The sequence below is a fragment of the Ambystoma mexicanum genome, chromosome 4q (genome assembly GCF_040938575.1).
Source record: "Ambystoma mexicanum isolate Mex_15411 chromosome 4q, UKY_AmexF1_1, whole genome shotgun sequence".
NCBI lineage: Eukaryota > Metazoa > Chordata > Amphibia > Caudata > Ambystomatidae > Ambystoma > Ambystoma mexicanum.
Genome location: NC_090928.1, coordinates 1,077,340,434 through 1,077,357,946, shown reverse-complemented (window position 1 = coordinate 1,077,357,946; position 17,513 = coordinate 1,077,340,434).

Here is a 17,513-nt window from a genome sequence, read left to right as displayed (position 1 = left end):
ACAATTTCTTCTTGATCTCAAAAATTCCTCTCTGGGGATGTTATTGATAACGCTTTATCTATGAATCGTATTTACAGCAGTTTCTTTCTGATAAGTGCGAGTCTGAATAGTATTGCATACAATTTTGATTTGTAAATCTAGAAACATGATCTCAGTGGCATCTATATGGCCTGTGAAACTGATACCGAACTTGTTTTCATTCAAATATTGCCTGAAAGAGTCAAAGTGATCTCCGTTCCCAGAGCAAATGACAAAAAAGTCATCTATATATCTTTTCCAAGTCGTAATAGAGTGACGGAATGGATTGTTTTGAAAGATGTGGAGATCTTCAAAAAAGGCCATAAAAAGATTAGCTAAAGGGGGGCATATTTGGCCCCCATCGCAATACCCTTTGTTTGGGAATAGTAGTTGCCATTAAACAATAAAACAATACCATGGTTATATAAGATAACCGCGGTAGAAAAGTTAGGGTAGTTACCACTGCCACCAGCCAAGTCTTGATGTAAAGGGAGCGAAACAAGGCCCCAAGAGACACAGACAAAAAGGGATAAGAAATAACCCTTTCCACTGCTCCATGTAAGATGGGGTGTACTGGGTCTGTGGTGTAAAGTGACTAAAATAAAGTTAATGGCAACTTTACCTTTTTTGGGGGACAGTAGTCAGCCCCAGAAAATTGAGACAGTGGAATTTCGTGGGAAGTCTCAAAGACAACCCTGTGTCACTGCACTGAAGGTGCTGTGTAACATGGTATCCAGTTAAATTTTCGAAAACACATTTTCGACATGCCAAAAATTTCCGAATGTATTATTTTTTATTATATAAGTTTTATGTTTGTTTCGTTATTAAAATAAAAGTGTCAATAAAAAAACAGGGGTTTGGAGGGGAATCCCCGCATTAAAAAAAATAAATAAAAAAGAACATTAAAAAAAAAAATGTTTGCCATTTTTGTGTCGAAAAAATGGCACTTCGAAAATGTGACGTTCGAAAATGTCACTATAAACCATGTAACACACATGGAAAATATGAGGCTATGGAGTAGGTGAGGCTCCAGTGCTCAAGATCACACAAAAAGTGGAAACACACACAGAAAAACACATGTAAGAGTGGTAGAAAAGACTCACACTCTTACCAGGTGAAAAAAATAAATCCTAGAAATCTAGCAAAGCTGCTGAGGGACTCATTAGGTAAGGGAAATCAGCCATTTATGAGAATTCTGCCTAACAGACCACTAGCAAGCCAGTCTAGGGCCACAAGTATGCCAGTCCAGGACCACCAGCATGCCAGTCCAGGGTACAGCCACAGTAGGACCACCAGCATGCCAGTCCATGGAGCAGCCACACCAGGACCACCGGAATGCCAGTCCAGGACCACCAGCATGACAGCCCAGCACCACCAGCATGCCAGTCCAGGGTACAGCCACACTAGGACCACCAGCATGCCAGGCCAGCACCACAAGCATGGCAGTCCAGGGTACAGCCACACTAGGACCACCAGCATGCCAGTCCACGACCACCAGCATGCCAGTCCAGGGTACAGCCACACCAGGACATCCTGCACGCCAGCCCAGGACAACCAGAATACCAGTCCAGGGTACAACCACACAAGGACCACCAGCATGCCAGCCCAGGACCACCAGCATGCCAGTCCAGGGTACAGCCACACCAGGACCACCAGAATGCCAGCCCAGCACCACCAGCATGCCAGTCCAGGGTACAGCCACACAAGAACCACCAGCATGCCAGTCCAGGGTACAGGCACACCAGGACCATCCGCATGCCAGCCCAGGACCACCAGCATGCCAATTCAGTGTACAGCCACACCAGGACCACCAGCATGCCAGCCCAACACCACCAGCATGCCAGTCCAGGGTACAGCCACACCAGGACCACCTGCATGCCAGCCCAGGACCACCAGAATACCAGTCCAGGGTACCCCACACCGGGCCCCCTAGCATGACAGCCCAGGACCACCAGAAAAGCAGTCCAGGGTACAGCCACAGCAGGACCACCAGCATGCCAACCCAGCACCACCAGCATACCAGTCCAAGGTACAGCGACACACAGACCACCAGCATGCCAGCACAGCACCACCAGCATACCAGTCCATGGTACAGCCACACCAGGACCACCAATATGCCAGGCCAGCACCTCCAGCATACCAGTCCAGGGTACAGCCACACACGGACCACCAGCATGCCAGCCCAGGGTACAGCGACACAAGGACCACCAGCATGCCAGTCCAGCACCACCAGCATTCCAGTCCAGGACCACCGGCATGCCAGTCCTGGGTACAGGCACACCAGGACCACCAGCATGCCAGCCCAGGACCACCAGCATGCCAGTCCAGGGTAAAGCCACACAAGGACCACCACCATGCAAGTCCAGGGTACAGCCACACCAGGACCACAAGCATGCCAGTCCAGGGTACAGCCACACCAGGACCACCAGCATGCCAGCCCAGGGTACAGCCACACCAGGGCCACCAGCATGCCAGTCCAGCGTACAGCCACACCAGGACCACCAGCATGCCAGTCCAGGGTAAAGCCACACAAGGACCACCAGCATGCCAGTCCAGGGCACAGCTACACCAGGACCACCAGCATGCCAGCCCAGCACAACCAGCATACCAGTCCACTTTACTGTCCAGATCCAACAATGGTGTGTGTTTTGTGATGTTTTAAAAAACTGCTACAGAGAATGCCGTCTACTACTGTTTAAATGACATGCGGATCCCCCATGTCACATTCTGCATTCTGTACAATGGATCAAACCACTCCTGCAACCTATACTGTTCTGCCTCCAGCCCCTCACCCACAGGCTTCTGATTCAGTACAGGGTTCCTGCAACCCATGCTGTTCTGCCTCCAGCCCCTCGCCCCCAGGCTTCTGGTTCAGTACAAGGTTTCGGCAACCTATGCTGTTCTGCCTCCAACCCCTCATACCCCAGCCTTCTGGTTCAGTACAAGGTTCCTGCAACCTATGCTGTTCTGCCTCCGGCCCCTCATCCCCCAGGTGTCTGGCTCACTACAAGGTTACTACAAACACCAGAGAGACTAGAGGAGATTTTTCTCTGGACCACATGTGAACAGCCCTCTTCAATTTGATACAATATACTATATTCACAGGGTCACTTGTTTTCCCATTCTTCCAAGATGTGTCTGTCTCCTATATGTGTTATACACCATTACATTTCCACATACTCATTCTTAAAATATCAATTTATTATTATTTTGTCATATAAACTCTCATGTAAAAAGCATCATATAAAAAAGCATACAGTTATATCTCATACATGTATACCTCAATATAAAAAACAAGTTAAACGAATTCCAACCAATTAGTACTGTACTCCAGCAATATATTGTGGTCTATTAGTTCGTCAAATTTTTTTCTTTTTTATCCTTAAATGAATTTTCAGTTTGGATCTATGGTCAGAGCCTTCTCAAATTGAGTCGGTCCACAAGTCCTTTTTTACTTACACCCAACAGTTTTTACTCACTCATTCAAACACTTTCATACTACATCCACATACACTCCCAACATGTTTCTTTCCTTCAACTATTGTCACTATTTTTAGGAAATTCATCAGGGGTAGAGCCACATTCAGTTGCAATGTACAATACAATGATATCTTCTCAGAATCATTAGGGGATCCACTTCTTATCCCTCCCTTAGTTCCTTTCTTCCAGCCCAGACACCGAGTGGAAATCTTACTTTTCCACTTTGTCTCCGTGACGAGCACTATTATTCCTTTTTTCACAGGCGTCTTAGAGATCTGCTTCTATTGTCCCAGGCAATTGCTCGATGGTTCTAGTCATTCAGATGCATCAGTACCGCATACATCTATATTATAACTTTGGAATTTTCATTATTTCTCTACTCGTTCTACAGGTTACTGCAGGATTAGCATTCCATCTGTTTGTTTCACATGGCCCCGTCTTCTTTTATCCTGTAGGACGGGTTCCTGTTCCTGTTTGTGAAAACAGTATGTCATGCTCAGATGTATGGTTCCCGGAATCTCCTGAGAAACAGCGTGTTTACCATCTACTGGTACACCACCCACCAACTGCACTTTAGCTCCGTTCACCAGCCTTCCTTCTCGCTTGGTGTGTCTCTGCCGATAGCGTGTCTACAAGGTTCCTGCAACCTATGCTGTTCTACCTCCAGCCCCTTAACCCCCCGCCCCCGGGCTTCTGGTTCGGTACAGGATTCCTACAACCTATGTTGTTCCACCTCCAGTCCCTCACGCCCCCCAGGCTTCTGGCTCAGTACAAGGTTCCTGCACCCTATGCTGTTCTGCCTCCAGACGCTCACCCCCAGGCTTGTGGATAACTACAAGGCTCCTGCAACCTATGCTTTTCTGCCTCCATCCACTCACCCCCCAAGTCTTCTGGCTCAGTACAAGGTTCCTGCAGCCTATGCTGTTCTGTCTCCTGCCCCTCACCGCCCAGGCTTCTGGTTCAGGACAAGGTTCCTGCAGCCTATGCTGTTCTGCCCCCAGCCCCTGGCCTCCCAGGAGCTTCTGGTTCAGTACAAGGTTACTGCAACCAATGCTGTTCTGCCCCCAGCCTCTTGGCCCCCAGGCTACTGGTTCAGTATAGGGTTCCTGCAACCTATGCTGTTCTTCCTCCAGCCCCTCACCCCGCAGGCTTCTGGTTCACTACAAGGTTCCTGCAACCTATGCTGTCCTGCCTCCTGCCCTCACCCCCACAATCTTCTGGTTCACTACAAGGTTCCTGCAACATATGCTGTTCTGTCTCCAGCCCCTTACTCCCCAGGTTTCTGGTTCAGTAAGGATCCCTGCAACCTACGCTGTTCTGCCTCTAGCCCCTAATCCCCCCAGGCTTCTGGTTCAGTACAGGGTTCCTGCAAACTATGCTGTTCTGCCTCCAGCCCCTCACCCCAGGCTTCTGGTTCAGTACAAGGTTCCTACAACCTATGCTGTTCTGCCTCCAGCCCCTCACCCCCAGGCTTCTGGTTCACTACAGGGTTCCTGCAACCTATGCTGTTCTGCCTCCAGCCCCTCACTCCCCATGCTTCTGGTTCAGTACAAGGTTCCTACAATCTATGCTGTTCTGCCTCCAACCCCTCACCCCCCAGGCTTCTGGTTCACTATACAAGGTTCTTGCAAACTATGCTGTTCTGCCCCCAGCCCCTGGCCTCCCAGGGACTTCTGGTTTAGTATAGGGCTCCTGCAACCTATGGAGCTTCTGGTTCAGTACAAGGTTCCTGCAACCAATGCTGTTCTGCCCCCATCCCCTCACTCCCCAGGTTTCTGGTTCAGTACAAGGTTCCTGCAACCTATGCTGTTCTGCCTCCAGCCCCTTACCCCCCAGGCTTCTGGATCACTACAAGGTTCTTGCAAACTATGCTGTTCTACCTCCAGCCCTTTACCGCCCAGGCTTCTGGATCAGTACAAGGTTCCTGCAACCTATGCTGTTCTGCCTCCAGCACCTCACCCACCAGGCTTCTGGTTCAGTACAGGATTCCTGCAACCTATGCTGTTCTGCCTCCAGCACCTCACCCCCCAGGCTTCTGGTTCAGTACAGGGTTCCTGTAACGTATGCTGTTCTGTCTCCATCCCCTCACCCCCCAGGCTTCTGGTTCACTACAGGGTTCCTGCAACCTATGCTGTCTGTCTCCAGACCCTCACCCTCCAGGCGTCTGGTTCAGCACAGGCTTCCTGCAACCTATGCTGTTCTGCCTCCAGCACCTCACCCCCCAGGCTTCTGGTTCAGAACAGGGTTCCTGCAATCTATGCGGTTCTGTCTCCAGCCCCTAGCTCCTCAGGCTTCTGGTTCAATACAAGGTTCCTGTAACCTATGCTGTTCTGCCTCCAGCCCCTAACCCCCCAGGCTTCAGGATCAGTACAGGGTTCCTGCAACCTATGCTCTTCTGCCTCCAGCCCCTCACCCCCCCGGCTTCTGGCTCAGTACACGTTTCCTGCAGCCTATGCTGTTCTGCCCCCAGCCCCTGGCCTCCCAGGCTTCTGGTTCAGTACAAGGTTCCTGCAACCGTTGCTGTTCTGTTGCCAGCCACTCACCCCCCAGTCTTCTGGCTCAGTACAAGGTTCCTGCAGTTTATGCTGTTCTGCCCCCAGCCCCTGGCCTCCCAGGCATCTGGTTCAGTACAAGGTTCCTGCAGCTTATGCTGTTCTGCCAACGGCCTCTTGCCCCCCAGGCTACTGGTTCAGTATAGGGTTCCTGCAACCTATGCTGTTCTTCCTCCAGCCCCTCACCCCGCAGGCTTCTGGTTCACTACAGGGTTCCTGCAACCTATGCTGTTCTGCCTCCAGCACCTCACCCCCCAGGCTTCTGGTTCAGTACAAGGTTCTTGCAAACTATGCTGTTCCACCTCCAGCCCCTCACTCCCCATGCTTCTGGTTCAGTACAAGGTTCCTGCAACCTATGCTGTTCTGCCTCCAGCCCCTTACCCCCCAGGCTTCTGGTTCACTACAAGGTTCTTGCAAACTATGCTGTTCTACCTCCAGCCCCTCACCGCCCAGGCTTCTGGTTCAGTACAAGGTTCCTGCAACCTATGCTGTTCTGCCTCCAGCACCTCACCCCCCAGGCTTCTGGTTCAGTACAGGGTTCCTGCAACCTATGCTGTTCTGTCTCCATCCCCTCACCCCCACAATCTTCTGGTTCACTACAAGGTTCCTGCAACATATGCTGTTCTGTCTCCAGCCCCTTACTCCCCAGGTTTCTGGTTCAGTAAGGATCCCTGCAACCTACGCTGTTCTGCCTCTAGCCCCTAATCCCCCCAGGCTTCTGGTTCAGTACAGGGTTCCTGCAAACTATGCTGTTCTGCCTCCAGCCCCTCACCCCAGGCTTCTGGTTCAGTACAAGGTTCCTACAACCTATGCTGTTCTGCCTCCAGCCCCTCACCCCCAGGCTTCTGGTTCACTACAGGGTTCCTGCAACCTATGCTGTTCTGCCTCCAGCACCTCACCCCCCAGGCTTCTTGTTCAGTACAAGGTTCTTGCAAACTATGCTGTTCCACCTCCAGCCCCTCACTCCCCATGCTTCTGGTTCAGTACAAGGTTCCTACAATCTATGCTGTTCTGCCTCCAACCCCTCACCCCCCAGGCTTCTGGTTCACTATACAAGGTTCTTGCAAACTATGCTGTTCTGCCCCCAGCCCCTGGCCTCCCAGGGACTTCTGGTTTAGTATAGGGCTCCTGCAACCTATGGAGCTTCTGGTTCAGTACAAGGTTCCTGCAACCAATGCTGTTCTGCCCCCATCCCCTCACTCCCCAGGTTTCTGGTTCAGTACAAGGTTCCTGCAACCTATGCTGTTCTGCCTCCAGCCCCTTACCCCCCAGGCTTCTGGATCACTACAAGGTTCTTGCAAACTATGCTGTTCTACCTCCAGCCCCTCACCGCCCAGGCTTCTGGATCAGTACAAGGTTCCTGCAACCTATGCTGTTCTGCCTCCAGCACCTCACCCACCAGGCTTCTGGTTCAGTACAGGATTCCTGCAACCTATGCTGTTCTGCCTCCAGCACCTCACCCCCCAGGCTTCTGGTTCAGTACAGGGTTCCTGTAACGTATGCTGTTCTGTCTCCATCCCCTCACCCCCCAGGCTTCTGGTTCACTACAGGGTTCCTGCAACCTATGCTGTCTGTCTCCAGACCCTCACCCTCCAGGCGTCTGGTTCAGCACAGGCTTCCTGCAACCTATGCTGTTCTGCCTCCAGCACCTCACCCCCCAGGCTTCTGGTTCAGAACAGGGTTCCTGCAATCTATGCGGTTCTGTCTCCAGCCCCTAGCTCCTCAGGCTTCTGGTTCAATACAAGGTTCCTGTAACCTATGCTGTTCTGCCTCCAGCCCCTAACCCCCCAGGCTTCAGGATCAGTACAGGGTTCCTGCAACCTATGCTCTTCTGCCTCCAGCCCCTCACCCCCCCGGCTTCTGGCTCAGTACACGTTTCCTGCAGCCTATGCTGTTCTGCCCCCAGCCCCTGGCCTCCCAGGCTTCTGGTTCAGTACAAGGTTCCTGCAACCGTTGCTGTTCTGTTGCCAGCCACTCACCCCCCAGTCTTCTGGCTCAGTACAAGGTTCCTGCAGTTTATGCTGTTCTGCCCCCAGCCCCTGGCCTCCCAGGCATCTGGTTCAGTACAAGGTTCCTGCAGCTTATGCTGTTCTGCCAACGGCCTCTTGCCCCCCAGGCTACTGGTTCAGTATAGGGTTCCTGCAACCTATGCTGTTCTTCCTCCAGCCCCTCACCCCGCAGGCTTCTGGTTCACTACAGGGTTCCTGCAACCTATGCTGTTCTGCTTCCAGCACCTCACCCCCCAGGCTTCTGGTTCAGTACAAGGTTCTTGCAAACTATGCTGTTCCACCTCCAGCCCCTCACTCCCCATGCTTCTGGTTCAGTACAAGGTTCCTGCAACCTATGCTGTTCTGCCTCCAGCCCCTTACCCACCAGGCTTCTGGTTCACTACAAGGTTCTTGCAAACTATGCTGTTCTACCTCCAGCCCCTCACCGCCCAGGCTTCTGGTTCAGTACAAGTTTCCTGCAACCTATGCTGTTCTGCCTCCAGCACCTCACCCCCCAGGCTTCTGGTTCAGTACAGGGTTCCTGCAACCTATGCTGTTCTGTCTCCATCCCCTCACCCCCCAGGCTTCTGGTTCACTACAGGGTTCCTGCAACCTATGCTGTCTGTCTCCAGACCCTCACCCTCCAGGCGTTTGGTTCAGCACAGGCTTCCTGCAACCTTTGCTGTTCTGCCTCCAGCACCTCACCCCCCAGGCTTCTGGTTCAGTACAGGGTTCCTGCAATCTATGCGGTTCTGTCTCCAGCCCCTAGCTCCTCAGGCTTCTGGTTCAATACAAGGTTCCTGTAACCTATGCTGTTCTGCCTCCAGCCCCTAACCCCCCCAGGCTTCAGGATCAGTACAGGGTTCCTGCAACCTATGCTGTTCTGCCTCCAGCCCCTCACCCCCCAGACTTCTGGCTAAGTACACGTTTCCTGCAGCCTATGCTGTTCTGCCCCCAGCCCCTGGCCTCCCAGGCTTCTGGTTCAGTACAAGGTTTCTGCAACCGTTGCTATTCTGTTGCCAGCCACTCACCCCTCAGTCTTCTGGCTCAGTACAAGGTTCCTGCAGCCTATGTTGTTCTGCCCCCAGCCCCTCACCCCCCAGGCTTCTGGCTCATTACAAGGTTCCTGCAGCTTATGCTGTTCTGCCCCCAGCCCCTGGCCTCCCAGGCTTCTGGTTCAGTACAAGGTTCCTGCAGCTTATGCTGTTCTGCCAACGGCCCCTTGCCCCCCAGGCTACTGGTTCAGTATAGGGTTCCTGCAACCTATGCTGTTATTCCTCAAGCCCCTCACCCCACAGGCTTCTGGTTCACTACAGGGTTCCTGCAACCTAGGCTGTTCTGCCTCCAGCACCTCACCCCCCAGGCTTCTGGTTCAGTACAAGGTTCTTGCAAACTATGCTGTTCCACCTCCAGCCCCTCACTCCCCATGCTTCTGGTTCAGTACAAGGTTCCTGCAACCTATGCTGTTCTGCCTCCAGCCCCTTACCCCCCGGGCTTCTGGTTCACTACAAGGTTCTTGCAAACTATGCTGTTCTACCTCCAGCCCCTCACCACCCAGGCTTCTGGTTCAGTACAAGGTTCCTGCAACCTATGCTGTTCTGCCTCCAGCGCCTCACCCTCCAGGCTTCTGGTTCAGTACAGGGTTCCTGCAATCTATGCTGTTCTGCCTCCAGCACCTCACCCGCCATGCTTCTGGTTCAGTACAGGGTTCCTGCAACCTATGCTGTTCTGTCTCCATCCCCTCACCCCCCAGGCTTCTGGTTCACTACAGGGTTCCTGCAACCTATGCTGTCTGTCTCCAGACCCTCACCCTCCAGGTGTCTGGTTCAGCACAGGCTTCCTGCAACCTATGTTGTTCTGCCTCCAGCACCTCACCCCCCAGGCTTCTGGTTCAGTACAGGGTTTGTGCAATCTATGCGGTTCTGTCTCCAGCCCCTCGCTCCTCAGGCTTCTGGTTCAATACAAGGTTCCTGTAACCTATGCTGTTCTGCCTCCAGCCCCTAACCCCCCCAGGCTTCAGGATCAGTAAAGGGTTCCTGCAACCTATGCTGTTCTGCCTCCAGCCCCTCACCCCCTAAGCTTCTGGCTCAGTACACGTTTCCTGCAGCCTATGCTGTTCTGCCCCCAGCCACTGGCCTCCCAGGCTTCTGGTTCAGTACAAGGTTCCTGCAACGGTTGCTGTTCTGTTGCCAGCCACTCACCCCCCAGTCTTCTGGCTCAGTACAAGGTTCCTGCAGCCTATGTTGTTCTGCCTCCAGCCCCTCACCCCCCTGGCTTCTGGCTCAGTACAAGGTTCCTGCAGCTTATGCAGTTCTGCCCCCAGCCCCTGGCCTCCCAGGCTTCTGGTTCAGTACAAGGTTCCTGCAGCTTATGCTGTTCTGCCAACGGCCCCTTGCCCCCCAGGCAACTGGTTCAGTATAGGGTTCCTGCAACCTATGCTGTTCTTCCTCCAGCCCCTCACCCCGCAGGCTTCTGGTTCACTACAAGGTTCCTGCAACCTATGCTGTTCTGCCTCCAGCCCCTTACCCCACAGGCTTCTGGTTCACTACAAGGTTCTTGCAAACTATGCTGTTCTACCTCCAGCCCCTCACCGCCCAGGCTTCTGGTTCAGTACAAGGTTCCTGCAACCTGTGCTGTTCTGCCTCCAGCGCCTCACCCTCCAGGCTTCTGGTTCAGTACAGGCTTCCTGCAACCTATGCTTTTCTGCCTCCAGCACCTCACCCCCCAGGCTTCTGGTTCAGTAGAGGGTTCCTGCAACCTATGCTGTTCTGTCTCCATCCCCTCACCCCCCAGGCTTCTGGTTCACTACAGGGTTCCTGCAACCTATGCTGTTCTGTCTCCAGACCTTCACCCTCCAGGCGTCTGGTTCAGCACAGGCTTCCTGCAACCTATGCTGTTATGCCTCAAGCACCTCACCCCCAGGCTTCTGGTTCAGTACAGGGTTCCTGCAATCTATGCTGTTCTGTCTCCATCCCCTCAGCCCCCAGGCTTCTGGTTCACTACAGGGTTCCTGCAACCTATGCTGTTCTGTCTCCAGACCTTCACCCTCCAGGCGTCTGGTTCAGCACAGGCTTCCTGCAACCTATGCTGTTCTGCCTCAAGCACCTCACCCCCCAGGCTTCTGGTTCAGTACAGAGTTCCTGCAATCTATGCTGTTCTGCCTCCAGCCCCTCGCTCCCGAGGCTTCTGGTTCAATACAAGGTTCTTGCAAACTATGGTGTTCTACCTCCAGCCCCTCACCCCCAGGCTTCTGGTTCAGTACAAGGTTCTTGCAAACTATGCTGTTCCACCTCCAGCCCCGCACTCCCCAGGCTTCTGGTTCAGTACAAGGTTCCTGCAACCTATGCTGTTCTACCTCCAGCCCCTTAACCCACCCCGCCCCCCAGGTTTCTGGTTCGGTACAGGGTTCCTGCAACCTATTTTGTTCTGCCTCCAGCCCCTCACGCCCCCCAGGCTTCTGGTTCGGTACAGGGTTCCTGCAACCTATGCTCTTCTGCCTCCAGCCCCTCACCCCCCCGGCTTCTGGCTCAGTACACGTTTCCTGCAGCCTATACTGTTCTGCCCCCAGCCCCTGGCCTCCCAGGCTTCTGGTTCAGTACAAGGTTCCTGCAACCGTTGCTGTTCTGTTGCCAGCCACTCACCCCCCAGTCTTCTGGCTCAGTACAAGGTTCCTGCAGTTTATGCTGTTCTGCCCCCAGCCCCTGGCCTCCCAGGCATCTGGTTCAGTACAAGGTTCCTGCAGCTTATGCTGTTCTGCCAACGGCCTCTTGCCCCCCAGGCTACTGGTTCAGTATAGGGTTCCTGCAACCTATGCTGTTCTTCCTCCAGCCCCTCACTCCGCAGGCTTCTTGTTCACTACAGGGTTCCTGCAACCTATGCTGTTCTGCCTCCAGCACCTCACCCCCCAGGCTTCTGGTTCAGTACAAGGTTCTTGCAAACTATGCTGTTCCACCTCCAGCCCCTCACTCCCCATGCTTCTGGTTCAGTACAAGGTTCCTGCAACCTATGCTGTTCTGCCTCCAGCCCCTTACCCCCCAGGCTTCTGGTTCACTACAAGGTTCTTGCAAACTATGCTGTTCTACCTCCAGCCCCTCACCGCCCAGGCTTCTGGTTCAGTACAAGTTTCCTGCAACCTATGCTGTTCTGCCTCCAGCACCTCACCCCCCAGGCTTCTGGTTCAGTACAGGGTTCCTGCAACCTATGCTGTTCTGTCTCCATCCCCTCACCCCCCAGGCTTCTGGTTCACTACAGGGTTCCTGCAACCTATGCTGTCTGTCTCCAGACCCTCACCCTCCAGGCGTTTGGTTCAGCACAGGCTTCCTGCAACCTTTACTGTTCTGCCTCCAGCACCTCACCCCCCAGGCTTCTGGTTCAGTACAGGGTTCCTGCAATCTATGCGGTTCTGTCTCCAGCCCCTCGCTCCTCAGGCTTCTGGTTCAATACAAGGTTCCTGTAACCTATGCTGTTCTGCCTCCAGCCCCTAACCCCCCCAGGCTTCAGGATCAGTACAGGGTTCCTGCAACCTATGCTGTTCTGCCTCCAGCCCCTCACCCCCCAGGCTTCTGGCTAAGTACACGTTTCCTGCAGCCTATGCTGTTCTGCCCCCAGCCCCTGGCCTCCCAGGCTTCTGGTTCAGTACAAGGTTTCTGCAACCGTTGCTGTTCTGTTGCCAGCCACTCACCCCTCAGTCTTCTGGCTCAGTACAAGGTTCCTGCAGCCTATGTTGTTCTGCCCCCAGCCCCTCACCCCCCAGGCTTCTGGCTCATTACAAGGTTCCTGCAGCTTATGCTGTTCTGCCCCCAGCCCCTGGCCTCCCAGGCTTCTGGTTCAGTACAAGGTTCCTGCAGCTTATGCTGTTCTGCCAACGGCCCCTTGCCCCCCAGGCTACTGGTTCAGTATAGGGTTCCTGCAACCTATGCTGTTATTCCTCAAGCCCCTCACCCCACAGGCTTCTGGTTCACTACAGGGTTCCTGCAACCTATGCTGTTCTGCCTCCAGCACCTCACCCCCCAGGCTTCTGGTTCAGTACAAGGTTCTTGCAAACTATGCTGTTCCACCTCCAGCCCCTCACTCCCCATGCTTCTGGTTCAGTACAAGGTTCCTGCAACCTATGCTGTTCTGCCTCCAGCCCCTTACCCCCCGGGCTTCTGGTTCACTACAAGGTTCTTGCAAACTATGCTGTTCTACCTCCAGCCCCTCACCACCCAGGCTTCTGGTTCAGTACAAGGTTCCTGCAACCTATGCTGTTCTGCCTCCAGCGCCTCACCCTCCAGGCTTCTGGTTCAGTACAGGGTTCCTGCAACCTATGCTGTTCTGCCTCCAGCACCTCACCCCCCATGCTTCTGGTTCAGTACAGGGTTCCTGCAACCTATGCTGTTCTGTCTCCATCCCCTCACCCCCCAGGCTTCTGGTTCACTACAGGGTTCCTGCAACCTATGCTGTCTGTCTCCAGACCCTCACCCTCCAGGTGTCTGGTTCAGCACAGGCTTCCTGCAACCTATGCTGTTCTGCCTCCAGCACCTCACCCCCCAGGCTTCTGGTTCAGTACAGGGTTCGTGCAATCTATGCGGTTCTGTCTCCAGCCCCTCGCTCCTCAGGCTTCTGGTTCAATACAAGGTTCCTGTAACCTATGCTGTTCTGCCTCCAGCCCCTAACCCCCCCAGGCTTCAGGATCAGTAAAGGGTTCCTGCAACCTATGCTGTTCTGCCTCCAGCCCCTCACCCCCTAAGCTTCTGGCTCAGTACACGTTTCCTGCAGCCTATGCTGTTCTGCCCCCAGCCACTGGCCTCCCAGGCTTCTGGTTCAGTACAAGGTTCCTGCAACGGTTGCTGTTCTGTTGCCAGCCACTCACCCCCCAGTCTTCTGGCTCAGTACAAGGTTCCTGCAGCCTATGTTGTTCTGCCTCCAGCCCCTCACCCCCCTAGCTTCTGGCTCAGTACAAGGTTCCTGCAGCTTATGCAGTTCTGCCCCCAGCCCCTGGCCTCCCAGGCTTCTGGTTCAGTACAAGGTTCCTGCAGCTTATGCTGTTCTGCCAACGGCCCCTTGCCCCCCAGGCAACTGGTTCAGTATAGGGTTCCTGCAACCTATGCTGTTCTTCCTCCAGCCCCTCACCCCGCAGGCTTCTGGTTCACTACAAGGTTCCTGCAACCTATGCTGTTCTGCCTCCAGCCCCTTACCCCACAGGCTTCTGGTTCACTACAAGGTTCTTGCAAACTATGCTGTTCTACCTCCAGCCCCTCACCGCCCAGGCTTCTGGTTCAGTACAAGGTTCCTGCAACCTGTGCTGTTCTGCCTCCAGCGCCTCACCCTCCAGGCTTCTGGTTCAGTACAGGCTTCCTGCAACCTATGCTTTTCTGCCTCCAGCACCTCACCCCCCAGGCTTCTGGTTCAGTAGAGGGTTCCTGCAACCTATGCTGTTCTGTCTCCATCCCCTCACCCCCCAGGCTTCTGGTTCACTACAGGGTTCCTGCAACCTATGCTGTTCTGTCTCCAGACCTTCACCCTCCAGGCGTCTGGTTCAGCACAGGCTTCCTGCAACCTATGCTGTTATGCCTCAAGCACCTCACCCCCCAGGCTTCTGGTTCAGTACAGGGTTCCTGCAATCTATGCTGTTCTGTCTCCATCCCCTCAGCCCCCAGGCTTCTGGTTCACTACAGGGTTCCTGCAACCTATGCTGTTCTGTCTCCAGACCTTCACCCTCCAGGCGTCTGGTTCAGCACAGGCTTCCTGCAACCTATGCTGTTCTGCCTCAAGCACCTCACCCCCCAGGCTTCTGGTTCAGTACAGAGTTCCTGCAATCTATGCTGTTCTGCCTCCAGCCCCTCGCTCCCGAGGCTTCTGGTTCAATACAAGGTTCTTGCAAACTATGGTGTTCTACCTCCAGCCCCTCACCCCCAGGCTTCTGGTTCAGTACAAGGTTCTTGCAAACTATGCTGTTCCACCTCCAGCCCCGCACTCCCCAGGCTTCTGGTTCAGTACAAGGTTCCTGCAACCTATGCTGTTCTACCTCCAGCCCCTTAACCCACCCCGCCCCCCAGGTTTCTGGTTCGGTACAGGGTTCCTGCAACCTTTTTTGTTCTGCCTCCAGCCCCTCACGCCCCCCAGGCTTCTGGTTCGGTACAAGGTTCCTGTAATCTATGCTGTTCTGCCCCCAGCCCCTAACCCTCCCAGGCTTCAGGATCAGTACAGGGTTCCTGCAACCTATGCTGTTCTGCCTCCAGCCCCTCACCCCCCAGGCTTCTGGCTCAGTACACGTTTCCTGCAGCCTATGCTGTTCTGCCCCCAGCCCCTGGCCTCCAAGGCTTCTGGTTCAGTACAAGGTTCCTGCAACCGTTGCTGTTCTGTCACCAGCCACTCACCCCCCAGTCTTCTGGCTCAGTACAAGGTTCCTGCAGCCTATGCTGTTCTGCCTCCAGCCCCTCACCCCCCAGGCTTCTGGCTCAGTACAAGGTTCCTGCAGCTTATGCTGTTCTGCCCCCAGCCCCTGGCCTCCCAGGCTTCTGGTTCAGTACAAGGTTCCTGCAGCCTATGCTGTTCTGCCTACGGCCCCTTGCCCCCCAGGCTACTGGTTCAATATAGGGTTCCTGCAACCTATGCTGTTCTTCCTCAAGCCCCTCACCGCGCAGGCTTCTGGTTCACTACAAGGTTCCTGCAACCTATGCTGTCCTGCCTCCAGCCCCTCACCCCACAGGCTTCTGGTTCACTACAGGGTTCCTGCAACCTATGCTGTTCTGCCTCCAACCCCTAATCCCCCCAGGCTTCTGGTTCAGTACAGGGTTCCTGCACCCTATGCTGTTTTTAATCCAGACACTCACCCCAGGCTTCTGGTTCAGTACAAGGTTCCGGCAACCTATGCTGTTCTGCCTCCAGCTCCTCACCGCCCAGGCTTCTGGTTCAGTAGAGGGTTTCTGCAACCTATGCTGTTCTACCTCCAGCCCATCAAACCCAAGGCTTCTCGTTTAGCACAAGGTTCCTGCAACCCATGATGTTCTGCCTCTGGCCCTTTGCCTTCCCCCCAGGCTTCTGGTTCAGTACAAGGTTCTTGCAAACTATGCTGTTCCACCTCCAGCCCCTCACTCCCCAGGCTTCTGGTTCAGTACAAGGTTCCTGCAACCTATGCTGTTCTGCCTCCAGCCCCTCACCCCCCAGGCTTCTGGTTCACTACAAGGTTCTTGCAAACTATGCTGTTCTACCTCCAGCCCCTCACCCCCAGGCTTCTGGTTCAGTACAAGGTTCCTGCAACCAATGCTGTTCTGCCTCCAGTGCCTCACCCGCAGGCATCTGGTTCAGTACAGGCTTCCTGCAACCTATGCTGCTCTGTCTCCAGCCCCTCGCCCCCCCAGGCTTCTGGTTCACTACACGGTTCTTGCAAACTATGAGGTTCTACCTCCAGCTCTCACCCCCAGGCTTCTGGTTCAGTACAAGGTTCTTGCAAACTATGCTGTTCCACCTCCAGCCCCTCACTCCCTAGGCTTCTGGTTCAGTACAGGGTTCCTGCAACCTATGCTGTTCTGCCTCCAGCCCCTCATCCCCCAGGCTTCTGGCTCTCTTCTTGGTTCCTGTAACCTAAGCTGTTCTGCCTCAAGCTCCTCACCCCCACAGGCTTCTGACTCACTTCAAGGTTCCTGCAAGCTATGCTGTTCTGTCTCCAGACCCTCACCCCTCAGGCTTCTGGTTCAGTACATCTTTACTGCAACCTATGCTGTTCTGCCTCCAGCTCCTCACTGAACAGGCTTCTGGCTCAATACAAAGTTCCTGCAACCTATGCTGTTCTGCCTCCAGCCCCCCACCCCCAGGCTTCTGGTTCAGTACAGGGTTCCTGCAAACTATGCTGTTCTGCCTCCAGCCACTCGCCCCCCAGCCCCCAGTCTTCTGGTTCACTACAAGGTTCTTGCAACCAATGCTGTTCTGCCTCCAGCATCTCACCCCACTCCCAGGCTTCTGGTTCAGTACAGGGTTCCTGCAACCTATGCAGTTCTGCCTCCAGCGCCTCACCCCCGGCTTCTGGTTCAGTACAGGGTTCCTGCAACCTATGCTATTCTGTATCCAGCCCCTCACCCCCCAGGCTTCTGGTTCCCTACATGGTTCCTGCAACCTATGCTGTTCTGTCTCCAGCCCCTCACCCCCAGGCTTCCTGTTCACTACAGGGTTCCTGCAACCTATGCTGTTCTGCCTCCAGCCCTTCATCCCCCAGGCTTCTGGTTCACTACAAGGTTGATGCAAACTATGCTGTTCTACCTCCATCCCCTCAGACCCCCAGGCTTCTGGTTCAGTACAAGATTCTTGCAAACTATGCTGTTCCACCTCCAGCTCCTCACTCCCCAGGCTTCTGGTTCAACACAAGGTTCCTGCTACCTATGCTGTTCTGCTCCAGCACCTCACCCCCCAGGCTTCTGGCTCTCTTCGGGGGTTCCTGCAACCTATGCTGTTCTGTCTCCAGCCCCTCACCCCCCAGGCTTTTGGCTCTGTACAAGGC